Raw genomic sequence first — 8,240 nt, forward strand, 5'->3', positions numbered from 1 at the left:
GCCGTCGGCCGCCCCCGGCTGCGGAGCCCCGACGCCCCGAAAGTACCTCAGCGCGCCCCCCCCCCCCGGCGCGCCCCTCAGCGCCTCAGCCGAGCCGCAGCCGCCGGCTCGCGGCAGCCCCCGGACTCGCCCTCTTTCCCTCCGCCTCGCACTCCACCCCCTCGCCCGCCACCGCTCCTCCTTTATCTCCACTCACCGCCCGCCGCCATTTTCCTCGCAGCTCCGCTTTAAATCGGAAACTCGCCGCTCAGCCCGCAGCCGCCGCCACTGCCGCCGCCGCCGCCACCGACTCAGCCGCCGCGGCCGCCGCCGTCGCTGTGGAGGGGCTGAGGCGGCAGCGGCTGGAGCCGCGCGCGGGGGCCTCCGGGATATGTAGTCCCGAGGCCACGCCCAGCACTACCGGTCCCAGGGGGCCTTGCGCGGCCGGGCTCGCAGGGCGCGAGGGCGTGGTGGTGCTGGCGGTGGTGCTGGCGGTGGTGATGCGGCGGACCCCCGGCCGCTCTCCTCCGCCCACTGCCTGGCAGCTGCGGCGGGGTCCGGAGGACGACAATACAAGCCCTAGCCCTGCCCTTGATCTTGTCACACTTGCTTTCGCCCCGTGATATTTAGCATTTACGAACCTTTTATTGTGTGCCAGGTACCGATCCTCAAAACAAGCATCCATCCATCCCTTTGGGGTCAGTTGTTCGTTAGATGCTAAAGCTCTGGCTGAAAGGTTGTTTGGCAATAGTGTGTTCACTGCATAGTCAGTCCGTGTCATCCCATGAAGTAGCTTGCTTTGCAGTGGACGCAACTGGAAGACACCCCTAGACCGAGAGATCTTTTTTAAGATATTTATTTATTCATTCATTCATTTACGAGAGACACACAGAGAGGCAGAGACATAGGCAGAGGGAGAAGCCCGCTCCCTGCAGAGAGCCCGATCCCAAGACCTTGGGATCATGACCTGAGCCAAAGGCAGACGCTCAACCACTGAGCCACCCAGGCATCCCCTAAACTGAAAGATCTAATACCAACACTATGGCTTAGCCTCGCCAATAATGGATCAAACTGACATTATGTGTCTCCTGATATGATGCAATGGGACCGGCCCTATGCCCCCTCTGTAGTAACCTTGCCCCTAAGAAATAGCTAACCTGAACCCAACTAAGGAGAAGCAATCCAACAACCCCAGAATGTGGAGCATGCTACAAAACACCCTGCCTGGACTCTTAAAAATATCAAAGCGGGAGAACAGTGAAAACCAAACGCATTAGGTGAGCCTCGATTAGATCAAGGGTTTTTTTCCTTAATGTAAAAAGGACTTTGGGAGGGAAATTTTAATATGGACTACGTATTAGATAATGCTATTGAATCAGTGCTGTGTTGCGTGTGAATGAATAGAATAAAATAACCGCCTTATGCTCCACCACCACCATTTCCCACCTGGACTGTGGTAGTAGCTTCCTCACTGTTCTTCGTGCTTCCATTCTAGCTTTTCTACCTGGAGTCTCTTCTCAACATAGCAGCCAGAGAGATCCTGGTAAAAACCAAGTCACTTGAGGTCTGTCATCCAAAATCTTTGCAGTAACCTGCAAAGCCCCACATAACCTTTCTCCTCTCGGTTGTCTCTCATTTCTTGTCCAGCTCACTGCTGTATTTCGGGTCCCCTGGCCTCCTTGGGGTGCCCTCCAACATGCCTAGCACACCTTGGCCTCAGAAACCTTGCATTTGTTACTTCTTCCTAGTTCACTTCTTCCCCTGGAAAGTTTACATCTCTCCCTCCCTCATCATCTCCATGATCATTGTCCAAATGTCACTTCTTCGGTGAGGGCTTCCCTGACTTTTCTATTTCATAAAAAATTTATTTATTTATTTATTTATTTATTTATTTATTTTTATTTGAGAGAGAGAAAGAGAGCGTGCATGAGCCCAGGGGAAGGGACAGGAGAGAATCTTCAGGCTGACTCCCCTCTGAGCACTGAGTCCCACACAGGACTTGATCCCACGACCCATGAGATCACGACCTGAGCCTAAACCAAGAGTCCAACACCCAGACTCCCAACTGAACTAAGCCACCCAGGCACCCTGATTTCTCTATTTTAAATTCCTGCCCACTGCAATCCCAGCTTTCTCTATCCCTCTTCCCTGCCTCATTTTTCTTTGTAACACTTTTTATCGTTGGAAATACCATGTATTTTTGTTTACTTATGGCATTTAATATCTCTTTTCCTCATTAGGTTGAAACTCCTCGAAGGCAGGGCTTCTGTCTCTTTTGTTCTCTGGTGTATTCTCAACACCCCCTACATCAGCAATAGTACACACTCAGACAGTATATGCTATTGGGTTCAACAGGTAATAAATACTATGTTAGATGTTGAGAATCCAGAGATGAATGCAAAGACCCCACATGAACTTTCACTTGAACAACTACAGCTGTCCTGCCACCCTCCTTGATTCTCCCTTTAGTAATCCCATAAACCATTCCCCATACAGTAGCCAGAGGGATCTTTGAAAAGTCACATTCTAAATGATGTTGCTTCCAACCTGAACATATTCCAGTAACATCCTATTGCATTTAGGATAAAACCCAGACCCTAATTACTCGGTGTCTCCTTCCCTCTCTGATCTCAGATAATACATCTTTTCTCATTTCTTACTCCATACCAGACACTAACGTTCCTGATGTTTCCTGAGCTTTCCAAGCATGCGTCAGTCAGGTCCTTTCACTTACTATTCCATTTGCTGTCTGGAATTTTCATTCTTTCTAGCTGGCTCCCTATTGTCATTCAAATCTCTGCTTCCTGTTGTCATTGGGGTAGATCTTCTAAACCATAAGCTCCAAGAGGGCAAGACATTTGTTCAGTTCACTACAGTGTCTCTAGCACCTAGATTAGTGTCTGGCCTATAGTAGCTATTTAAATATTTGTGAAAGAGGGGGGATCCCTGGGTGGCGCAGCGGTTTGGCGCCTGCCTTTGGCCCAGGGCGCGATCCTGGAGACCCAGGATCGAATCCCACGTCAGGCTCCCGGTGCATGGAGCCTGCTTCTCCCTCTGCCTCTCTCTCTCTCTTTCTCTGTGACTATCATAAATAAAAATTAAAAAATTTCTTAAAAAAAAAAATAAATATTTGTGAAAGAGGGCACCTGGTAACTCAGTCAGTTAAGCATCTGATTCTTGGCTTCTGCTCAGGTCATGACCTCAGGGTCCTGGGATCAAGACCCACCCTAGGTCTACCCTCATTAGGGAGTCTGCTGGAGATTCTCTCTACCTCTTCCTCTGGTTTCCGCCCCCCCCCCCCAATCATGTGCTCTCTTTCTTTATCTCTCTCTCTCAAATAAATAAATATACTTTTTAAAGATTTTATTTATTTATTCATGAGAGACACAGAGAGAGAGGCAGAGACATAGGCAGAGGGGGAAGTAGGCTCCCTGTGGGGAACCCGATGCAGGACTTGATCCAGGACTCCGGGATCACACCCTGAGTCAATCGCTGAGCCATCCAGGCGTCCCTAAATAAATCTTTTAAAATTACAAATATATATTTGTAAAAGAAAGAAAGAAAGAAAGAAAGAAAGAAAGAAAGAAAGAAAGAAAGGGGAAAAGAGGGCAGCCCAGTGGCTCACCGGTTTAGCACCGCCTTCAGCTCAGGGTGTGATCCTGGAGACCCAGGATCAAGTCCCACTTCGGGGCTCCCTGCGTGAAGCCTGCTTCTCCCTCTGCCTGTGTCTCTGCCTCTCTCTCTCTCTCTTTCTCTCTCTCTCATGAATAAATAAAATCTTTAAGAAAAAAAAAAGAAAGAAAGAAAAGGGGATGAGTACTGGGTGTTATACTATATATTGGCAAATTGAACTACAATAAAAAAAATTTTTTTAAAAGAAAGGGAAAAAGAAGAAAGAAGGTAAAAAAGAAATCAATGTATCAATCCTATTAACATATACATATGTTCAGCTCTCTGGGCTCAGACCTAGTTTGCGGCAACATGACAAAACACACCAAGTTGGGAATCCGGGGTAAAATGGGACCGTTATGGTGCCTCCCATAGGAAAACGATGAAGATTGAACTGAGCCAGCATGTCAAGTACACTTGGTCATTTCTGTGGCAAAACCAAGATGAAAAGAGAAGCTGTGGGCATCTGGTCTTGTGGTTCTCAGGTGAAAACGGTAGCCAGTGGTACCTGGACCTACAGCTCTGCTTCTGCCATCACTGTAAAGTCAGCCATCGGAAGCCTGAAGGACTTGAAAGACCAGGGAAAGCTCTACCATGTGAGACATTGTAAGCCTATAGTAAGTGAGTTAATTTATGTAACCAAAATATGTACATAAATAAAAATACATATGTTCACAGAAAGTATAACTGATATTAACAATTAAAAAAATAAGTACAGGGGCACCTGGGTGGCTTAGTGGTTGAGCATCTGCCTTCGGCTCAGGTCGTAATCCCGGGGTCCTGGGATGGAGTCCCACAACCGGCTCCCCCCAGGGAGCCTGCTTCTCTCTCTGCCTGTGTCTCTGCCCCTCTCTCTGTGTCTCTCATGAGTAAATAAAGTTTTTTTTTTTAATGTACAAAAATAAAGAGGGAGGCAAACCGTAAGAGACGCTGAACTCTAGGAAACAAACTGAGGGTTGCTAGAGGTGGGTGGGGGGAATGGGATAACTGGGTGTTGAGCATTAAGGAGGTCACTTGATGGAATGAACACTGGGGGTTATATGCAACTGATGAATCACTAAAATCTGCCCCTAAAATTAATAATACAGAATATGTTAACTACATTGAATTTAAATAAAGAATTAAAAAATATATTTAAATACATACATGTTGTTTGAGAACCCAAGAATAGACCTTTTAACTCAAAGGATATTGGAAAAGGCTTCCAGGAGGAAGCAACTTCCGTGCTGACTTTGGCAGGGTTGTTTAAAAAAAAAAAAAAAAAAATTTATTTTTTGAGAGGGTGCATGAGCAGGCGGAGCGGGGGAGGGAGCAAGAGAAGCAGACTGCCCAATGAGCAGGGAGCCCAATTCAGGAGTCAGTCGCAGGACTCTGGGATCATGACCCAAGCCAAAAGCAGATGCCCAACCAACAGAGCCACCCATTCGCCCTTTGGCAGGGTTTTATGGAACCTGTACATAATCCCATAATGAGTGACATCTGGGAAACAGTATTCTAGACAAAAATCTAAGCCAAATGAGTGACATACTCTAGTAAAGAGTCTGTAAAGATGTCTGCTATCATTCCTTCCTGTTTTCACAAGCTACTCCTCCATCAAGAGGTAAACTTTATTTCCTCTTTCTTAAATTAGGGTTGCTTGAGAACTGTTTGATGAATGGAAATGGTGGAAATTATATGATAGGACTTTTAGCTCATTCCTTACAATGATTGGCAGCTTCTGCTTCCTTCCTCATAGACCCCAGCCACCATGTTATGGGAACCCCAAGCCACAGGGGAAAAAAAGTGAGGCACTCCAGTCGACAGCCTCAGTTAAGATCCCAGCTAGTAGTAACTGCCAGCCACATGAATCAGCCTTTTTGCACAGTCCCTGGGCTCAGAGGACTATAACAGAAGAACCACCCACCGAGCCAAATCAACCTACAATATCCTGAGAGATAATAAAATGGTTGTGCTTTAAACCTCTGTATTTTGCAGTGGTTTGGTACACAGCAGTTGATAAAACACTGCATGTGTGGACTTTTGCTGATCTGTGGCTGAGAAGCTTCAGTAGGCAGGAAGAGTAGTCTCAAATCCTGAAACTACCTCAATAAAGTTGCCTTGGCCTAGGATACATAGAAGCAGAAACACTGTGAAGATGAGATTAGAAGGTCACCTAGCTAAAGCCCTCCAGAAATGAAGAAATTCTGCCTACAATATTTCTTTTCTTTTTTTTTTTTTTTTTTTACGATTTTATTTGCTTAGTTGACAGAGAGCACAAGTAGGGGGAGCAGCAGGGAGAGGGAGAATCAGGCTCCCCACAGAGCAGAGAGCCTGATGTGAGCTCAATCCCAGATCCTGGGATCATGACCTGAGCAGAAGGCAGATGGTTAGCCTACTGAGCTACCCAGGCGCCCCTGCCTACAACATTTCTGATTTCACAGAGCCTCTGCCTCCATTCTCCTAGGGTGGATGCTCACTTCCTCAAGGGCAGCTGTGCCAGTCAGGGCTCTTGGGTTGCAAGCAACAACAATAGAATCTGGGATGGATTGAAATGACAGGCAGGAACTCACAGAATCAAAGGGAAGGCTAGAGGACCAGGCCAGAAATGTCAGAAACAAGGGGAAAAAAAGGTACTGATTATCTTTTCCAGAACCAGCAGTAAATCTAGAGATCAATGTTTTTTTGCTATCTTCTCATCATCCTATTCCAAGACTCAAATGCCAAAGAGGAATTCAGGGCAGCCCTGGTGGCTCAGCGGTTTAGCGTTGCCTTCAGCCCAGGGTGTGATCCTGGAGACCTGGGATCGAGTCCCACATTGGGCTCCCTGCATGGAGCCTGCTTCTCCCTCTGCCTGTGTCTCTGCCTCTCTCTCTGTGTGTCTCTCATGAATAAATAAATAAAATCTTTAAAAAAAAAAAAAAAGAGGAATTCATACAGGAGTGCCTCGATGGCTCAGTTGGTGGAACATGGGACTCTTGCACTCAAGGTTGTGAATTTGACCCCCATCATGGATGTAGATTATTTAAAATCTTAAAAAAATTCAATTGGTCTAGCTTAGATCATATGTTGTATGTGCAAGTAACAGGCTACCAGACCAATAATCATACTAACTAGCTTACCTACATCTTACTCTCAAATGATTCAAATGGGGAAAAATACACATACACATACACATACTCGGAGAGAGAAAGTGCTTGTGAACACATGTGGCATAATTTTACCAAATAGTAAAGCAGGAGGTGCCTGAGTGGCACAGTCAGTTAAGTGTCTGCCTTGGCCCAGGTCATGACCCGGGGGTCCTAAGATCAAGCCTATGTCTAACCCTGCATCAGGCTCCCTGCTGAGTGGGGGTCTCCTTCTTCCTCTCCCTTTGCTCTTCCCAAACTGCTTGTGCTCTCTCGAGTGCTCTCCCTTTCTCAGATAAATAAAATCTTCAAAAAATATATTTTAAAAAATAGTAAACCTAATTTATTGTACTATGGAAATTTTTCTGTAGACTTGAAATTTTCCAAAATAAAAAAGTTTGGGGGAAAAGAACTTCTGGCAGAAAAAAAGATAATACTAGCCAGCATTCACAGAAACCTTAGATTTACCAGACATAACTCAAAGTCCATTATATGTATTAATTCATTTAATCCTTGTGCTAACCCTTAGCAGTAGGTCTTTTACTATCTCCATTTTATACCTGAATATTTATGGAGGCATTGAACAAGTTAGTAACTTGCCCTAGGGTATAAGCTACTAAGTGCTGGAGTCAGGAGGATATAAACCCAGGCTCACAAGCTCATGATCTTAACTATTATGCTTTACTGCCTCTCCATAGATGCATAAACAATAAAGACATTTAATTGCCCCATATAATATGTCTAGAGGTAGACAGTTCCAGAGTGTGTTCATCAAGAACCAGGATGACAGGGCGCCTGGATGGCTCAGTCTGTTGAGTGTCTGCCTTTGGCTCAGGTCAAGATCTTGGGGTCCTGGAATCAGGGCCAAGTTGGGAATCCCTGCTCAGCGGGGAGTCTACCTCTTCCTCTCTCTCTGCCTTTCCTCCAGCTCATGTTCTTCCTCTCTCTCTTTCTCACTCTTCTCTTTCTGACTCAAATAAATGAATAAAATCCTTTAAAAAAAGAACCAGGAGGTTACAATCCTTCTGCTCCACCACCTTCAGCATACTGGCTTCTGTCCTTAGTTTATAGCCTCATGGCCACAAAATGGCTGCCACAGCTGAAGGATCACATCAGTTCACATTCCAGTTCAAATGTAGGAAGCAGAGAAGTGATTGAGTGTCAAGAAAGATGCTATATCTCTCCACTTGTCTTTCAGACATAAAACTCTCTCCTACAATTTTCCATCTCCCCCCTCACTGCCCCTTGCCCCCACAGCAAATGTCCCCTTACAGCTCATTGTAGTGTAGATACAGCCCCATGCTGATTCCCCGCTACAAGGAGATCTGGGAATCCACTCATTTACTATTTCAACCATGCACTTTGAGAAGATGAGTGAACATTTCTTAGTTGTTTGGTGTAGCTCAGAGCTTCTGCTTTTGTCCCTGCCCTCTCACGGTCCCCTGCATTCTTCCTTCTTTTATTGTGTGACAATATAGCCTAGTGGTT

At 45.9% G+C, this 8,240-nt stretch overlaps 1 protein-coding gene across 8 annotated transcripts in view; it reads right to left on the reverse strand.

The window, feature by feature from the left end:
• Positions 1-365, reverse strand: part of NCOA3 (nuclear receptor coactivator 3) — a 143,758-nt gene extending 143,393 nt beyond the window's left edge. For 4 of the 8 annotated variants that reach the window (XM_026014647.2, XM_072735638.1, XM_026014646.2 and 1 more), the window contains exon 1: positions 197-355. The gene's annotated coding sequence lies outside the window, so the exon portion shown is untranslated. Of the gene's footprint in view, positions 1-196 lie in introns of all 8 variants that reach the window. The other 4 variants (XM_072735637.1, XM_072735639.1, XM_072735636.1 and 1 more) reach the window with 2 other exon arrangements.
• Between the last annotated feature and the right edge of the window lie 7,875 nt (positions 366-8,240).

This window comes from Vulpes vulpes, chromosome 14 (genome assembly GCF_048418805.1).
Source record: "Vulpes vulpes isolate BD-2025 chromosome 14, VulVul3, whole genome shotgun sequence".
NCBI classification, from domain to species: domain Eukaryota; kingdom Metazoa; phylum Chordata; class Mammalia; order Carnivora; family Canidae; genus Vulpes; species Vulpes vulpes.